Here is an 18,441-nt window from a genome sequence, read left to right as displayed (position 1 = left end):
TGGCGAAACACTTAATCCGCTAATAGCATTTAAAGTATCTTTGGTAGAAAATCATAGATCCGCTTAATAGACTTATTACGTATAATGACGAGGGAAATTTATCTTTTGATGGATCCGGGAACGCATAATACAAATTACCAACTATAAACTGTTTGAGTACTGCGAAGTAAAATATTGACCGCAAACGTTTTGTGAAATATTAATTGGAGTATATCCGTGTAGTTATTTTTGAAACTTTCTCTTTTATTCGTGTAACAAATGTTGAGGCATGAATAATGTATTTTTAAAAATATAATTTTAAAGAAAAGAAGCATCTAAGTAATTTTAACTGAATTATATGCCGTTCTAAATTTTCTGTCTTGTTCGTAGAATTTGTCTTTCTGTCAGAGGCACGTAACTTGAAATAAAATGATTAAAAAATAGATTTCTGTATAAACTTCGACAGTCTTTTTTCTAATTATACAGGGTGTTCGGCCACCCCTGGGAAAAATTTTAATAGAAGATTCTAGAAGCTAAAATAAGACGAAAATCAAGAATACCAATTTGTTGATGGAGGCTTCGTTAAAAAGTTATTAACAATTAAATTCAAACATTTTAAATCGTTCTGGAAAAATTATTTTCGGTTGCGGGGGTCGATTACAATCATTTTTGGTGAATAGACATACCCTCGAAATCCTACTCAGTTTCGAGAAAAAAATTCCTTACCGAAAATATAATCTGAGGTCTGAAATGTCTGCCCGAATTTTCATGCGAATCTTTAAAATGTCATAACTTCTGAACGGATTGGACGATATTAATGTTTAAAAAAGCAAACAACGCGTATTTTAGTGTAGAATATGTGGAAATTCTAACAATAATGAAAAAGTTGTTCTTTGACCCCGTAAAATGAGAAAAACCACATAAAAATGGTCCAATTTTCAGACAACCAATACTTCTACAATAGTGAATATATTTCAATGAAACTTTTTTCTGAAGTAGAGCTCATGGGTACCTACAAAAAAGTATTACACAACTTTCCTGTAGGGCGTCAAATGAAATTACTAAAAATCAAAAACGAATTTTTAAGAAAAATCGACGGGGGGTAGGTGCCTAAATTTTTCGACGAAACAAAAATTTTTCAAATCGTTTTAAAAAAATTATTTTCAGTTGCAGGGGTCAATTACAATAATTTTTGGTGAATAGACCTACCCCCGAAATCCTAACCACTTTCTAGAAAAAAAAGCGACAAGGTGTTGAAATTTTTCGACAAAAAAAAATTTTGTAAATCGTTCTAAAAAAATTATTTTCGGTTGCGGGGGTCAATTACAATCATTTTTGGTCATTACACATACCCCCGAAATCCCATGCACTTTCAAGAAAAAAATTCCTTTCCGAAAATATAATGTCTGACCATACCATCGATATGTTTCACTGAATTTTCATGTGAATCTTTAAAACATCATAACTTCTGAACGGATTGGACGATTTTAATGTTTAAAAAAGCAAACTACGCGTATTTTGGTGGAGAATATGTACAAATCGCAAAAATATTCGAAAAGTTGGTCCTTGACCCCGCAAAATGAGAAAAACCCCATAAAAATGGTCCAATTTTCAAACAGCCATAACTCCCACAATTGTGAATATATTTCAATGAAACCTTTTTGTGAAGTAGAGCTCATGGGTACTTACAAAAAAGTATTAGACAACTTTTCTGTGGGACGTCAAACAAAATTACTAAAAATCAAAAACGAATTTTTAAGGAAAATCGACAGGGGGTAGGTGTCTAAATTTTTCAGCGAAATTGAAAAGTTTCAAATTGTTTTGGAAAAATTATTTTCGGTTGTGAGGGTCAATTATAATCATATTTGGTTATTAGACATACCCTCGAAATCCTACCCACTTTCTAGAAAAAAATTCGAGAAGGTGTAAAATTTCTCGACGGAAAAAAAAATTTCAAATCGTTCTAAAAAAATTATTTTCGATTGCAGTCAATTACAATTATTTTTGATGAATAGACATACTCCCGAAATCTTGCGCATTTTCGAGAAAAAAATTCAATACGGTCGGAACTTTAAACGTTAATAACTTTGTAACGAAGCCTCCATCAACAAATTGGTATTCTTGATTTTCGTCTTATTTTAGCTTCTAGAATCCCCCATTAAAATTTTTCCCAGGGGTGGCCGAACACCCTGTATAACTCAGACTCCGCGTTATTACGCGTTACAAAAATAGTACCTAATACTCTAAAAATTATACAATATCATTACAAATCCAACAATTCTCTTTAGAAAATTTATAAACTTACATTCCTTTCATAATGGTCTCTAACTGAATTATCACACAATATCACAAAATAAAATTTAGTATAATATAGCCTATATTAACACATCTTTTTAGGATTTCTTTCGATATTAAAATAGAATTACAGTTTGTATCTCCCGTAGAGGATCCATAAATAGCCGAAATATTGAGAAATAAAGAAAATTATTATCTTTGAAAAAGTAAACTCGTATAACCAAGGAATCTACGTATTAACATAGGGATATACCTTGTTCTGAAATTCAAAACAGTTACAGAGTTGCTACTTTTTCTTTATAGCGCGCGTAATCGGTTCTCACAAGCACAAGCAAAGCAGACAACGTAGATTTTCAGATATCGAGCTCGACTTATCAACCAATTCGCTAAATAAGTATTAAACGATATCTACTCGATCAAGTAGAATGAAACCACGTCCAGGCAGACAAGTGGAATTGATAGATGCGTGGTCGGGGGGAAAAGATGTAATCTGTAGTCGAGCTAGTAGAACGGATTCCAAGCGAACTTTTCAGGATAATGCAAGCAGCGAATTGAATTTTATTTTCAGCCAGTATATCGCACAGCAGAAATTTCTTACGAACGTGCTCGAATACGAACTACGTTTGCAAACTCCCGATGCTTTCCAAATATGAAGTAATAAAAAATACTCCTACTTTTATTTGTTGCTTGGTATTAAAATAGCAAGTGGAACGAAGGTTTCTCTCGATTTTTGGTGCAATAGTTAAAAATGGAAACTTTTCTCTTTTGGTATGATTCACGGTGAACAATTTGTAAAGAAACGTGCTCAATAGTTTTCTAAATTAGTTTAATAATATTATCAATGGTTAAAATAAATTATACTTTAATCAAATTTATTATATTCTGTATTTCGCAAGGTCTGTCTGAGAATAATTACTTTTCACGAAGTTGATGTAATTCTTCAATAATTCCAAGATGGACAAATATAAATAAGAGACTATATTTAAAGCAATTAATTTCTCCTGTTCGTACAAATTACTATTCTTTGGATACAATGAATATCTATGTCCTGCATAGTAATTCAACTGACGATTGGGTCACATATGTAGGTATAAGACATTTTCAAGAAATTAAGAAAATTAAATTCGATACTAAGATTCTACGCCTTAAATTTTAGAAAGTACAGTGTCATTCATCGTAGTTTACAAAATTCAGAGGACAAACAGAATTAAATTTTGCAACGATTGTAATAGAAACTCCCCTTTAATCTTCGCCTTGAATTGTACGAATTGTACGCCTCAAGTTATAAGAAACACAGTTTTATACATCGTACGTTACAGAAGAAATTTAATTTTTTAACGATTCTAATAGAAATTTCCCCTCGATCGATTAATCGAAAAACGTTGAACGAGCATCGTTGTCTTTGTCGCGTATTTTCGATAAAAGATTGCAAATAGTTAAAGCGCCATCGATAAGCAACGACGCGTGGAATGTGATTGTATAATTCTGGAACCAGTAGCCTGTCGAAACGAACAATGTTCGTCGCACGGTGTAGTTTGGCAATTTTGTTCCCCTTTCATTGAAAGAGAATCATCATTCGTTAATACGAATAGATACGTACGCCCGTATTTCGCATTCCGCGCGAACGATCCGACACGCGATTCGCAAGACTCGCGGTGTCAGTGTATGCGCGCGGATCCCGGCGAACCACGGAACGTTAAATTTGAATATGATTGATCGAGAGCACTCCTAAGTAGGACGTGAATGGGTCGGCTCACACGAGAGGGAAACTGTGCCGGGAAGGAGCCACCGATAAGGTGAGGGTTGGCACATCGATGCACAAGGGGAGAAGCTTAAGGGGATGAAGCGTGACAGTGACGCGTCCCACGGCGCGGTCCAGAGAAACGGAGACTCTCACTGAAATACAACGATAACGCTCGAAAACATTCCCCTGAAAACGTTTCTCAAAATTACTCTTCCATTAAAAATATACGCTGACAAAGAGGACTGGAAAATTGGAAAATTTATTCGATCTTTGATCGCTTTTATCTTTCGACAAAGTCTCCTTCAACTTCTTGACGGTCTTAAAAATATTAGAAAGTTTCTAATTTGATTGTATCGCTTTTTGACCAAAGTGATTTACTCGGTCAACGACATAGTTTTTTTCAGCATTCTGCGAGTTTTTTTAACGCCATCTTTGTTATGGTTAGAGAAACCTGGTCCAAATATTGGATGTACGATTTAATTCAAAATAATTTTTCAAATGTACGCTATTTAATTTTGTTTAAATGATCACAATAAAGAATAGATTTGTTTTGCGAATACCTCGCCAATGTAAAAATAATTGCAGTAATTTTTATTTATTTCGACGCTGAAACAATCGTCTAAAATGCAGAGATAAATACGTTTCCCACATTATGCACCTATATTCTCTTTCCCTCAAAAGAAAATCCCATATACACATACTTATTAATGTATGTTTATGTACTCATGCTTAGCACAAATAATCAATAAAAAGAAAAACAAGTTTATTCCGGATGCGACAGAAGTTTTCGTTTCGCGACCAAATAAGAATTACTAGGATAGTCAAAGCCAGGAGCACGATCATTTTATTTGTTATTGTTTCGTCCAAGTCGTTCAAAGTCCGCTTTGAAATAGAATGGCGATAAAACAGGAAGAAGCAAAATCTACTCGTTGTCGCGTTTCAGCCCCGTCGCGTCGAAACGAGCAAATTAATAATTGCGCGCGGGAGGAGCTCGAGCTGGTAAAAACAGCTTCGAATTTGCGTGGGATTAATGAATCGCGACTCGTTCCCGGACACTAGAGAAAAGGGCAACTTCCGCCTCGGTCGCATACTTCGCGATTCGACCATGGAAAAAGAGCCGTCCGCGAAGTTTCGAATTGCCTCCGAAACTAAATTTACCGCGACGAGCCTCTGTTCCTAAGACCCGAAGAAACCTATCTTGGATCCACGCGTTTCCCGGGCCTCTTACGACGGAACGAACGCAAAGAGCAGGAGAAAAAGAAATAAAGGGAAGTCTAATTTGCTATCCCCTGTCTGTCAGAAATCCGCGGCAGTCGAGATGCATGCAGGGACGACTCCTGGAAATTCTTTCTCTTTCCTCTGGATTACGAAATTTCGGAAGCTCGAGTATACAGGACGATTCAAAACAGACGTTACTAGAAAACGTACGCGATATAGGGTAATGATTCGTTAAATGAACTCCAGACATGGTTCGCAATTGAACGTTTCTTCTGTGGAAACAGTGAAGCGCAAAACATGTTCCAAAGAAAAATGCACTTATAGTCCAATTATCCGATAATCGAAATTTTACTGTAAATCAATATAATATTAGTAACGAGAGGATTACAACGTGCTTAAATAAATAAAATTGGAAACAATAACAATGAAGTTTGACATATTTCTTGGGTTCGACAAGTTAATCCGTATAATGATTCGTCAAGATCGATGTTCGAACGTTCCCTTCTTTGGGAAAGAAAATAAATGCATAAAGAAAAGCACTGTGCAGGTAAATTTCGTTTGTCTGGATATTTATGGAGTAACCTGTACACAGACGCACGTTCGCGCGCAAGGGGCGTTGAAAGCGGCTGAAAAGCCGTTTCAAAAAGAAGCGAGAGGGACTCGCGGGGGGTGAAAAGCGCGTGCAGTGGGTTCAATTTCGTCCCTTTAGAAGAAGAGATATCGACGTCATTCATACCGAGGCTTTTCGCGCCCTCTCACCGTAAGGGGAACGTAATTATAGGTATCCCTTTCATCCAACGCCGGAATAGATAGATCCAGCCGGCCAACTAATCCAGCTAATCCCTCTTCTAGGCTTTCGACAGGCCCTTCGCGCGGCTACGATCCCATCAGACGATGCTTATCATTTCGCGGCTGGTTTTATTAAATGCACGCCGGTGACACCGACGACAGCTCCGCGTCTCACAAAACAACGAAGATTCGCCTCGCTAGCAATATCTTGCGCTCGTAAAATTGTTACGACGTGTGCCTGACAAATTATAAAACGAAAAAATGGACCTCCTGATGGCCTTCATTATTTAATTATTCGTTTTATCGAACGTACGATCGCCTCGGCTTAATTTCAAGAATTTTAATAAAAGAATTTAATTACTAAATTGTAGAACAGATTTATTTTTAAATATTCGTTGAATATAATTCAAATACCAATCTAATTCGAGTAATATTATTTAAATGTTATTCGGATATGCAACTATAGTATTAAGTACAAAAAGTCACAAGAAAGTTACAATTTATTTTAATTCCTAAAACCGTTCTAGCCATTTAAATTTTAATATTACAATTAAATAAAAAGATACTGCTTTGATTCTATTTCGAATGGAATTTTGACCCACTGAAAGTTTTATTTTATTTTATTTAACCCAGTACTGAAAAAGGTTTGGAATCGCTAATCTATAAACTGCTATTTCTATTTAATTTAAAAGTATCGAAATCTATTTGAGTTATTTCGGTAACAGTTTCTTTTATCTGTCTTCCACGAAATGAATAAGAACTTCCAATAAATGATAAAGAAGATGAAACTGGAGACACGTCTTTACCATTGAGAAACTTCTCGTTCGAATTAAGCTCGATAATTTTCCAAGCGCATCTACGCTGATTTCCGTACGTTCCAATTTAATCGCGCGTATAATTGAAGCAAAATTTTGTCGAATCATCCGGCCGATACGGCAACATTGAAATCGTGGTGAATTATATTTAAATTACTTGTGGTCGATTCGATTCGGCTCCACCGTTTCGTGATTGGATTCATTTCGCGTTGCTTTCCCACGTGGCGAGAAAATTGTTCGCAAATTCGTTAGTGCTGTCGAGGCAGAGTATCATTTTGTAGTTTCTGGTCTTTTCGTTCCTCTTTTTTTCCGGAAAATTACTGTCGGGAACAGAAAATTGCTCCGCAATTGTTTCAAACTAGATCATTCTGAACGAACTAGAAAGAACAATGTTCAGTGTGCGCGCTTATTCGTATCGTTTTGATACCGTGTTGGCATCGAAAAAATATTAACTAACTCGCAGAATAGCAAAAAAAAATAATTTTTCAACGTCAAACTTCGACTGTCTCGTAAAAATAAAAACGCAAGATGATTGAAACAAAGAATAAAAACGATCTTTATGAAAATGAGTACCTAAATAATTTCACACGATTGAATCGTGCTTTTCAGTTTCAAGAATCGGACCACACAAAATTTATACTTTATTTACAAAAGTTGTACGAGTGAAAAACTAGTGAAGTATGTTGCAATTCAAAAAATTGACGATTTCGCAGGATTTTGGTTCGAATTTTCAATAATAGACATGTCAAATACAGACCACGATCAATTAAATTTTGCAGCCAGTTTGATCCTTTTATTGTTTTGTACTTTTTTTAAATTTTAAAGAACCTACTTATTTACTGCACTCTAAAGATATCTCATTATTGATTTTTAACATATTAAAAAATGTGAACACACAAAAAAGCGTTATTGAATTTTAATAAAATGAAAAAATGGACGTGTCAAAGAAGAAGAGAATTGGGATTTTTCATAAAACAGAATGTTTGGAATATTGGTTTAAGTTCTAGTACCGTTACACTGGAATTTTAAACGCGCTACGATGAGCAAACAATCAATATTGCTCGGTAAATAGCGTTAAAATCGTATTAAAACAACAATATTTAAACGCATTAATATATTTAATTACGTCATTACGTACGCTGCTGTGTAAATATTTCGAAACGTTAATTTCTCGTAATTAAAATAGAGATTCTCGTTTTTTTTTACGATTCAAACTATTATAACGTACGCTTTGAAACGAAACAGTGGATGGACCGAGGTACGAAAGTCATTACTTTGCCGCGATAATGCGAGTACTAATTTCACGGTGGTGAAAAAGAGACGGGAAGCAGAGAGATCTTTTAGCAGGAATTAAACGCGTGCGCGTATTTGAAGTAGCACGGGCGCTCTCGTACGCGATGAAGATTTCTGTTTTGATGAGAAACCCGTACCGTATTCGTGTTTCATAACCGGAAGTCATGACGAGCACTGTATCGCAATTTGCATTTCATATTACGCCGTCACGGGCTGGTTTTCGAGACCCTGGGCATCCTATCGATAGAAACACCGGCGATAACATCGCCGGAAGTTTGTCGAAGTTCGGGGCAAATAGCGGCCCGTTTACGCCGCTTAAAATATTTGCTACGACGCAAAAACCGCCCGTTGGTAGTTTCGAACATGCAAACACGATGCTCGTAAGCGTTTCTTATATTTATTTCTTGCGGGTCACTCGAAGGAAACGACATTTTCGTCCGCAAGTTTCCAGCGAACTTTGTGGAAGGAGCATCCGTTTCGTAAAACTACAGAATCGACTCGTATATCTCACCAGGATCAAGATTAAGGTCTTTCGGGATCCGCATTCGCGAAACAGATATCGCAAAAAATCAGTTCGAAAGGTTTTACAACGTTCGATTCGAGTTCGTCAACACAACTGGTAGATTTAAGAATTATTCTATTTTTACGATTTGCATACAACATTCGTTACATTTTTTGAGCGTATTTATTGCTTAACCGCTGCGATTTTGTACAGGAAATAATCATTCAATTTTACGAATAATAAATGTTTGAACCTTGTCTAGGTTTCCAGGACACGTGTTCCCGTTACCAAATGAGAATAGGAATTGGAAAAGAAGCGGTTGATTCATTTGTTCCCATCACTATCGATCCATTCTTATTCCCCCGATTTCCCGCGTACTTGGTCCCGATAACGTACAAAGGAGGTTCTCAAATTGTCAATTAGTATGCCGACGTTTTAACATAGACAGCCAGGAATGTTGCTTGACTGCTGTCGAAAGGAAAAACTCGATATTAATTTGCACAAAGCCGCGCATAACTTGGGGCTTGCCGCTGCAAATACTTCCATTCCTTTGAGGAATCGCTTCTAAACGAGCGGGGGAACAAAAGTGGAACGATAAAACCGAGTTCCTTTCCCTCGCGTCCTTTGTTATAAATTGAACCGGTTTTGCTTAACACGAAATTTCACATAGGTATAATCTTCCCTCGACGAGCACCTTTTGTTTCGATTCGGTCCTAATGTTCCCTTTAGTTCAAACGGTACCAGAAACAATGCGCGGTTTACCGTTCGCAAGAAGCTGAGAAACTTTAGTCCGCTCGCTCGAAAAAGCCGATACACTAATTGGATTGAACAGCGACCGGCCGGGACCGAACAAAATCGGCCACCGTAAGTCTATTTTAAATAAATCTTCGATTTTAGGAAATAATTTCTTCGAGCAAAAATGTGTTTGAATCGAAACTAAAGACTGTAGAAAGCTTTTTACATCGAATGCAACGTAAATAGTTTAGTCAAAGTAAATGCTACGACCATTTATGCAGAAGTGAAAGAAACTGATACATATTCACGGATTCGAAAATCTGGATGACAGTAATATTGTATTCAACGATGCTAAATATGCAGCCGGCAACAGTGGGTACGGAAGGGCGAACAATTGTGGAGAGATTCAGGAATACAAAATGTGTGCAAATTTTCTGGTACAGGCGATACGCTGGTAAAAATTCCAGGTCGGAATTACACGAACGTAATTAGCTGGTAACGTCTGGACGGGATGAAACGGTCGAGGGAAGCTTGAATGTCAGATGGCTGACACGAACGTACCGTACGGTTGTACACAATGCTCGAATCTGGGTCATGCGACGTGTACGAACTGCACCGTAAAGGCATCGAATGCCTTCTAAAATGTCTTTGGCATCCGTTCTGGTGGAAAATTTGCTCGCTCGGGTATCGACGAGCGTTCCCCGCGTTTCCGTTTCTCGCGACATCCGGGAACACAGGTACGATTCAAATAAATTCGCGTGAAACGGTGGAAAAAGTGCCAGTCCACCCGTAGAATTTCGCTATCGGAAGAAATCGCCCGGGAAACACCCGCATCTTCTTCCGGAATCTCGAAGGTGTGCAAGCTGTTCGTCTAGAAAATATGCATCTTCCAGGGAGCTTCAGCTTCACTGCACTCGCCCGTATCATCTTTGACGCTGAGAACATTCCGTCCCGACGGAAAATACCTTCGAGCATCCAAATTTTTCCCCCACCAATTACTAGCCAACGATTCGACGGGGAAAAAGCGCGACGCGAGGATTATTTTTCCAAGTAGAAACAGCGAATATAGGTCGGACGCTGCAGTCAAACTGGTTCCAAATTCACACGAACGTTCGAAATCACTTTTCTCGAACTACTTCTGCATGTATCATGCGTCCCTTAAAAGGTAATTGTACACAATTGTCCAGATTGTAATGTAACGTGTGAAAAAATAATTCTTGCAAGTAGAAATATCGAACATTTATCGGACGCGGTAGCCAAGACAGTAAAACGAAGTCTTGTTTATTAATTCTAATTTTATGGGTGCGTGACTTTGGGTCAGATATCAAGTTTGAAATTTAACTAGCAATATTTGATGGATTAATAAGTTATGAATTAGATAAAATGTATTTGCAGTACAATTACGATTGTAAAAATACTCGACGAAATATAATAAAGTGGAAGAATTGGCACGTTAAAAGAAAAAGAAAGTATATGAAAAATTAAATATTATTATATACGACCCAATATAAATAAATAATTATATATCTCCGCGTATCTATTAAATATTTATACATGTATTAAAATAGAATATCAGTCTCATCAAATTATATAAATAAACCAGACATGTAATCAAAATCGAATAAAGACCATTGAAAAGATAATCTCCAACAATAATTAGCGGCGCACGTTTCGAAGCATTGAAACGTGGTATGAAAATTAATGAAATAATCGTATTTAACGGGCCAATTAATATACTTAATACTAAATACAAATCTTTGAAATATTCATCAAGCAGTTTGATGCGATCGACAAAGCCAATAAGCTATTATAGACGTGTAAATATTGTATCTTTTTTAATATAAATACATTAAATATTACGTTTTTTTCTGAAATTTGCTTTTATCAAAAATATCAACGAGAATGTCTTCTTTTACCTTGACATATTTAACTTAGCAAGCATTTAGTCGATTTGATTAGATTCGAACGCACGAAAAATGTAGTACATTTTCTTTCAAAATTTTCTTTTACATCCATTGACCATTGTCTGGCAGATATTACTTTTTTCTTCTGTGAGATTTCTGGAAACGGTAAAGGTCGAGTACAATGCGTTAAATTTTTCGCGATTGGTCCCGATACGACCTTTATTTCTTTTTCTTTGCAGAACCAAACGAGCTTCCGTTCGACGAACTCGTAACCGACCGCAGTTTCCTTCGCACCCTCGAAGAACAAACGTATAAGAATTAAGGGGACGATGTAACATCGAGACACAATAGGTTCTCGTTGCACCTAGTACATTCCAAGAAAATGGCAACTTCGTTGGGTGTAGAAACTACCGAGCGATTATTGGCTAGCGTACAATTTGCGGAAAAAGACTCGTGTGTCGTGTGATTCGTAAGAAACCGTGAAAGAAGTTGAAAAACTGACCTCTAACGATGCTGGTGATACGTTTTAATACGTAAAAATTAGTATGGAGTAGATTTAGGCATTTGTATCGAGTCTGATTATGCTACACACTCGTGGAAGACCAAAGTATTCGTGAAATAACCTCTCAAAATACAATAAAATTATAATAGCAATGAATGTATGAATATACAAGTTAATTTCACCTCGTACCGAGAAGGTAATACATGAATTGTGATATCCAGTATGAAGAACATGAATATGAAGATGTTGCTTCTTTTTTGACTTGCACATTTCTCAATTTTAAGAGCTCGTATAAAAAAAAATTGTTTATACCATCTAGTTACTATTCTATGCTGAATCACTTTTGTAAAAACATGTTTTTGATAACTTTAATCTATTGTATCGTTTCTTCTTTTATGAATCACCCTGCAGAAGCTTATCAACGAGTCTATTAAAACTTCAGGATATTACATTTACAAGTTACACTGCTCTACGTATTTTCCTTGCGCAAAACTTATTACTCGGTAACTAAGTTTCATGTGAAACAGTATTCTGTTCTACTAATAGAAAGCATTTATACACGTAGAATATGCAAGGAACGCGTGCTACTTAATAACATCAAACATGCGTACAAAGTGTCTTTTGTAATATTTAGAAAACTTCGTCTACGTGCTCAATAAATCTATTATGGGTCTGTTATAAACAATTTTTAACATACTTCTTGGGTATATTATAATTTCGTATTAAAAGAAGTTTAAAACGAGCAATAATTATTATTGAAACATCATATAAAATATTTTACCTTTCTGTTTAGAGAGTAAAAAAGATGTAATAAGAACTATTTAATTTAATTTACCAGTCAAAAGTCTCATTTTATAAGAGTGTTCCTTTGCTCAAGTTACATATACAGGGTGTTAGGCCACCCCTGGGAAAAATTTTAATGAGAGATTCTAGAGGCCAAATAAGACGAAAATTAAGGATACTAATTTGTTGATTGAGTCTGCGTTAAAATATTATAAAAACATTTTAGGCCACATAGTATATTTTCGTTAAAGATTTTTTTTCTCGAAAGTGCTTAGGAATTTGGGGGTATGTCTAATGACAAAAAATTATTGTAATTGATCCCTGTAACTGAAAATAATTTTTTCAAGACGATTTGAAACACATCAAATTTCAGGGGAATCATTCATTCATGATCAGACATTATATTATTGGTAATGAATTTTTTTCTCGAAATTGGGTTGGATTTTGGGGGTATGTGTATTCACCAAAAATGATTGTAATTCACCCTTACAACCAAAAATAATTTTTTCCGAATAATTTGAAATTTTTAAATTTAATTTTTTAAAAAGTTTTCCATTTGTTTTCTTTCAAAATATGCATTTAGATAAACATTCGTAATCATTGGCAAGACATTGCTCAGCAATTAAGTCTTACACAAAAAATTTGACACTTTAAAGCTGTTTGATTGCTCCCGACCAATCCTATACTTTCTTATTAAATATCCTCAACTATATTTTCAAGACCTGCATCGTAATCCCCGATACTTTGATCGTCTTTGTATTACATACCACCGAGAAATAAGATCTTTGGCGAGTTCCCAACTCAGTCAACGATTTCCAAGCTCGGAGATTCTTTCTACGAATCACCTGTGATTTTTGGTTCGAGTCACGCTGCCAGTAGAAACAGTCTTCGATTACTCGAACCAGCAACGTACACCTATCCAAGAAGTAGAGGGAAAATAAACTGTACACGTTAAAGAGTTACGAACCCCGCCAGAGCGCGGTTAATGTTGTTCTCGTCTTGCGTGGCTTTGTTATCTCGTAGATTCTTTGTTTGGGGTAGGGTCGAAATCTCTTTTCCGGCGCACGGGGGAGGGGGGGGGGGAGGGCGGATTTTACGAGACACGCGGAGGAAACTAGTTTCACCGGTTACCTCAGTGACTCTCTGATTTGATCAGAATAATAGTTACCGAGGAACCGAGTCACGAAGTCCGCAAGAATCGGAGGTTCGGGCGAAGCGGAGGGAAATTTACTCGTGCAATAAAGGGTCGCGAGCCTCGACAAATTCTCGGGAACATGGAAATTTCCAGTAAATTGCACCCGAGAATTAATAATCTGAAAAATAACGCGACCTTCGTGAACCCGGGGCGCATCGAAAATTCTTAACATTCCCCTTTCTGTCCCTTTTCTTGGACTTCGAGTGAACCGATCTGGCGACGCGTCTGGGAGTCGCTTAGCCATGCTGTTCCCTTCGTTATTAGTATGCACTCGTGTTGTTAGAGTCCATTTCATCCGGCATATAACGCATCAAAAAGAAATAGAATTAAAATAAATAAGTTTTAACTGCTTCGTTATGATAGCAATAATGTAACCTTATAGTTTTATTCATCGAAACAATTTAACAAATCTCTATTCAAGTATGAGTATAATTTGATACTGTTATTAAAACATACGTTGGAATTTTACAACCGTACAGGAAAATTTAATCGTCTTTATTATTTTATATTAACTCTTTTTAAAAATGAAACTTTATGGGTAAGGTTATTAAAAATTCAGCACCTTAATATTTGTCAAATAGAATCGTATAAAATTGTTCGAAATAAAATGTGAAAGAATTCGATTCCACGGAAGGAAGAACAGCGTGAGCTTTGAACGAAAATAATGGTTGCCTTCTAAAAACAAATTCTCTCAATATTTTGTTTCGTTCCCTTAACTTGTTTCTTCGTAAAAAAGTTGTTACTAATAACACCGTTGTAAGAATTGCTCCTGTCTCCTTGGACATTATTGATGCCATAGTAAATGCTCTAGTGTTTCTTCTTACCATCAAGCATATTACTTGTTGGTAGGGGTTTGTCAAATGCCAAGTCGTTATATCTGTGGGGAAAACAACGTACACGTCGACACAACAGCCGTTGCGCCACATCGTGTAAGCTTATCGTACGAAAAATCGTTCCATCTATGGCACCAATTTATCACGCTGACTGCCTATGGTAGCCATTGATAATCATCGTTTCAATAAAAATGCTATACAATAACTAATATACATCTTTGTTCTATCGTTATTTTGTAAAAAATGCACCATGAATTTGTAAAGTAGAATAGATATAGAATTGTGTTAAAAATTATTTCTATGACTCGTATTATTAATATGAACCATTAGGAACGTAGAATAAAGTCGTATTCGTAACTGATATTAATATTTCTTTTTCCGTACACTGATACTCCAAATGGAACCGTTTTATATGTAAACTTTCAGATATTAATTTCTTCTCTAGATTATTTTCCGTCTCTAAAATATCAACGTACTCAGGATCAGAAGTATAATTATAGCTCCCCCTCGTGTGTACCAATAATATTCATATCGGCCACTGACTAATTTCTGTGGTATATGATTAAACAAACGGAGAATTTTCGCATATAAAGTTTTCAGATATTAATTTTTTTCAGATTTCTGTCTGTATCCACAATATTAATATTCTCAAAGTATCTTTCTCTGACATTTTAATATGGAAAACATAATGTTTCAAGAATTTTTAAACTCTATGCGTCATTTTGAATATCAAACTTGTAAACGAACTTTGTTCGATAATTCCTCGCTAAATAATGCACACAGATTTCCCTTTAACGCGAATTACCGAATAATGATAGTTTTGTCGACAACCACAAACATTTGGTCGAAAATATCAAACGTCAATAATAAACGACGCGTCCGATATCATTGAATAATATCAATTATCGTGTAATTTTTTACAACCGGAGATATGAACTCGTTTCAAGTGATCCAAACACTTAATTTTCATGGTTTCAATTTCGATAGGCCTGTCTTACGACTCTTCCCCTCGGCCCATCGGAGTATGGCGGCAATATTCGTTCCCCGACGCGGTTCCTAGTTCTAATATCACTGAAATCCTACCCGCTCGTTCATCCCCCTGAAAACCATCCGGCGTTCTGCTGCGCCACCCCTTTCAGACCGCCGACGGGAAAAACGATCCGCAGAATTATAACACTTCCTGGCCGCTCGACTTGAATTAAGCCCATTTTTAAAACTCTCCGCGCGACCACCACTTTTCCACCCCCTCGCGGCAGCAGCTTTTTCGCCGACGGCCCCGTATCGCGATTTCTTCTACCTAATATTTCAGCGGGAATTGTGCTGGCTGCGAAGTCTACGGAAATTAGATCTCGACCGTGGCCACTGCAATTTCAACGCGGCATCAACTAAATAATACGGTCGTAAGTCTCCGCGAGGCCGTTGTCGACGCTTGACGCCGACGATGCAGCTTGAAGGGTGATAAATCGCAGCCGTTTCGTTCGAATGTAAACGCCGGGGACACACGGGATCGCTACGATGGCCAGAAATTTAATTATCTCGACAGTCTAGCCTCGAAAAGTGTCTTGGAAATCGTGTGCTTCCTTTATGGATGCATCTGGATCGAATTGAAGCAACACTCGTCGTAAATGTTGAAAGATTCGTTCTTTATTTGCCGGATTTTCTAAGATTGATTTCAAATTATACACCGTGAGAAATATTGAGAAAATGGATGATGGCTCTTTGGATGAAAATTCAGTGATGTCGACAGGCACGATTTAATCCCTTGACGTACGATTTAATGTAATTTTTCAAACGTATACTATTCAATTTTATTTAAATTTATTCATAGCAGGAATGGCCACGAAAAAGGAGGCAGAACTTTAAACGTTAATAACTTTGAAACGAAGTCTCAATCAACAAATTGGCATTCTTGATTTTCGTCTTATTTTGACCTTCAGAATCTCCCATTAAAATTTTTCCCAGGAGTGGCCGAACACCCTGTATAAGACTCGATGACCAGTAGTTACTTACTCCAAAGAAGATAATTTACTCCAAAGATGTCTTAAGAGTTATTTAATTTGTTAAGGAATGCATCTAGACGGAAATGTTCAAACTTCGATTCGAACGAAGCTACGTGGAGAAGGACTTCACCGATTGTAAACTTCAATTCTTCGAATTAATTGTTAGAAAAACAGCTTGAAAACTGTTTCCTTTGTTCGTGCTCTTATCCGCAACCAGATTTGGAGCAGATTCTACAATCTTCTTGGCACTTCAGAAAGTTCTAAAACTGTACACCCTCGGATACGTCCGAATAATAGTTGATTCGAAGGAAACTGCGAGAAAGATTATTATGAGATTTAAATATCTTGATATCCTAGCTGAAACAGCATCTTGGATGGTGATTTTTAATTGTAAAGAAGGTAGCTACATAAAATTTAGATAACGACGATTCTCTCCCACGTTGTATCAACTCTGTGACAATTTAGTAACTTCGCCACAGTGGCATGTTTTGGTACGTTATATAAATAGAACAATAGACAACATTGCAATGAGGACCGAAATTTAATTGTCTCGATATATCTTAGTCGCCAACAGTGTCTTGGCTGCTGTTTGTTGTGTTAGAGGGTGTATTTAGGTCAAAGCGAAACAACGAACAATGGTGGTTCTCTTTGATTCGAAATCAACTGTACGACGGATCTTCCAACCTAGGAAGAAGTTCGAGCACGTTTTAAATGTGTACATTTACAGAAATGCACGGATAGTTGTTTCGTTCGAATTAAACTATGAAGATAGAGATTACAGCGAGGAACAAAATTGAATTATCTTAATAATCTACACGAACGTCGAATTCAACGTAAAATAGTGTATATTGTACTCGAAATTAGTTGCGTGGTGGATTTTGCAAACGTTGGTTCGCGATATACAAAACACGTTTTGGAACTGTGGGAACAAATAACAGCGGTTTGATTTGAATGAAGTGACGAGGACTGGGAATTTAATAGTTTTAATAAGCTACCAGAGAAACAGCTCGCGATTTGTCAATGAACGTATTTAGCTAAAATTGATGGCAAACGATGAATTGTATGTGACTTTCATACGAAATCAGCTCTTTGATGGATTTTGCAACCATGATCCATAATAATTGAGCACGTTCCAAAATTCTGTGTTCTAGATAGAGTCTAAATAGTCGGTTTCGTTGATATGTAACTCTGGGAACAGGGATCGCAATAACGATCAAAATTTAATTATCTTGACGTGTGTTCTAATCACACACGTGCAAATAGAACTTTTGTTCTATATAAAATATAAGTATCCTATTTAAAAGATTGATATACATAATTCAAACGACTTGGGGTACTTTATGCTTTACCAACGATTCCACTGTCTCTTTTATTTTAACTTAATAAAAATGGGAAGTTCTGAAATCCTCAAACTTTTCGAGTTTCATTATTTATGACTCTCCCTGCGGTCTTCCTCTTAGTTTCAGAAATTACACTTCGTACATTAACGTAACTGTCTCCAAATTTTAAATTTATATTTTACTCGAATTCGCGAGGAACATCCGCTCGAATGTTCCGATTATTCGTGTCGTAAAATAAGGAAACTGAAAATATTTTTCAAAGATTACTTTATCAAATTCCTTTAAAAGGTCTTCATGTATGTATGAAGCTTGATGTTTAATACCTTTTCCGTAGCAAGCTTTCAACAGTCAACAGACCAACAATTGGTCGAACACAATTTTTAAGCTATTGGAATCAATGATTTTAATTTAAGCATTCTGTCGAACATTTCACATACTGACTTCGATTGTGTGATATCATTTTCGAGAAATACTTGTTTCTCTTTGAAACAATACTATTAAAAATATTTATACA

At 36.3% G+C, this 18,441-nt stretch overlaps 1 protein-coding gene across 2 annotated transcripts in view; it reads right to left on the bottom strand.

Annotated features, from left to right (window-relative positions):
• Window positions 1-18,441, bottom strand: part of Tei (irregular chiasm C-roughest protein teiresias) — a 506,172-nt gene that overhangs the window by 188,110 nt on the left and 299,621 nt on the right. The window lies entirely within an intron of this gene.

The sequence above is a fragment of the Colletes latitarsis genome, chromosome 6 (genome assembly GCF_051014445.1).
Source record: "Colletes latitarsis isolate SP2378_abdomen chromosome 6, iyColLati1, whole genome shotgun sequence".
Taxonomy (NCBI): Eukaryota; Metazoa; Arthropoda; class Insecta; order Hymenoptera; family Colletidae; genus Colletes; species Colletes latitarsis.
The sequence above is the reverse complement of the archived record's forward strand: the minus strand, read 5'-3'. Positions and strand labels throughout refer to the sequence as shown.